This window comes from Tachyglossus aculeatus, chromosome 7 (genome assembly GCF_015852505.1).
Source record: "Tachyglossus aculeatus isolate mTacAcu1 chromosome 7, mTacAcu1.pri, whole genome shotgun sequence".
Classification (NCBI taxonomy): domain Eukaryota; kingdom Metazoa; phylum Chordata; class Mammalia; order Monotremata; family Tachyglossidae; genus Tachyglossus; species Tachyglossus aculeatus.
Window position 1 is genome coordinate 60,593,854 of NC_052072.1, and position 1,313 is coordinate 60,595,166.

Below are 1,313 nucleotides of genomic sequence, written 5' to 3' on the forward strand. Positions count from 1 at the left end.
TGTCTACCCCAGCTCTTAGTATGGTGCCTGGCACATAATAAATAAGTGCTTAACAAATACCCTAAATATTATTATTATTACAGAGCTTGACACATAGTAAGCACTTAAACTACTAAATAATACCAACGGCTCATACTCTATCCTAATCCTCCTCGACCTCTCAGCTGCCTTCGACACTGTGGACCACCCCTTTCTCCTCAACACGCTATCCAACCTTGGCTTCACAGACTCTGTCCTCTCCTTGTTCTCCTCTTATCTCTCCGGTCGTTCATTCTCAGTCTCTTTTTCAGGGTCCGCCTCCCCCTCCCATCCCCTTACTGTAGGGGTTCCTCAAGGTTCAGTTCTTGGTCCCCTTCTGTTCTCGATCTACACTCACTCCCTTGATGACCTCATTCGCTCCCATGGTTTCAACTATCATCTCTACGCTGATGACACCCAAATCTACATCTCTGCCCCTGCTCTCTCCCCCTCCCTTCAGGCTCGAATCTCCTCCTGCCTTCAGGACATCTCCATCTGGATGTCTGCCAGCCACCTAAAACTCAACATGTCCAAGACTGAACTCCTTGTCTTCCCTCCCAAACCCTGCCCTCTCCCTGACTTTCCCATCACTGTTGACAGCACCACCATCCTTCCCGTCTCACAGGCCCGCAACCTTGGTGTCATCCTTGACTCCGCTCTCTCGTTCACCCCTCACATCTAAGCCGTCACCAAAACCTGCTGGTCTTGGGAAAGATCCGCCCTTTCCTTTCCATCCAAACTGCTACCCTGCTTGTTCAAGCTCTCATCCCATCCCATCTGGACTACTGTATCAGCCTCCTCTCCGATCTCCCATCCTCTTGTCTCTCTCCACTTCAATCCATACTTCACGCCACTGCCCAGATTGTCGTTGTCCAGAAATGCTCTGGGCATGTTACTCCCCTCCTCAAAAATCTCCAGTGGCTACCAATCAACCTGCACATCAGGCAGAAACTCCTCACCCTCAGCTTCAAGACTCTCCATCACCTCGCCCCCTCCTACCTCACCTCCCTTCTCTCCTTCTACAGCCCAGCCTGCACCCTCTGCTCCTCTGCCGCTAATCTCCTCACCATACCTCGTTCTCACCTATCCCACAATTGACCCCTGGCCCACGTCATCCCCCTGGTCTGGAATGCCCTCCCTCCCAACATCCACCAAGCTAACTCACTTCCTTCCTTCAAGGCCCTACTGAGAGCTCACCTCCTCCAGGAGGCCTTCCCAGACTGAGCCCCCTCGTTCCTCTCCCCCTCCCCCCGCCTTACCTCCTTCCCTTCCCCACAGCACCTGTATATATGTAT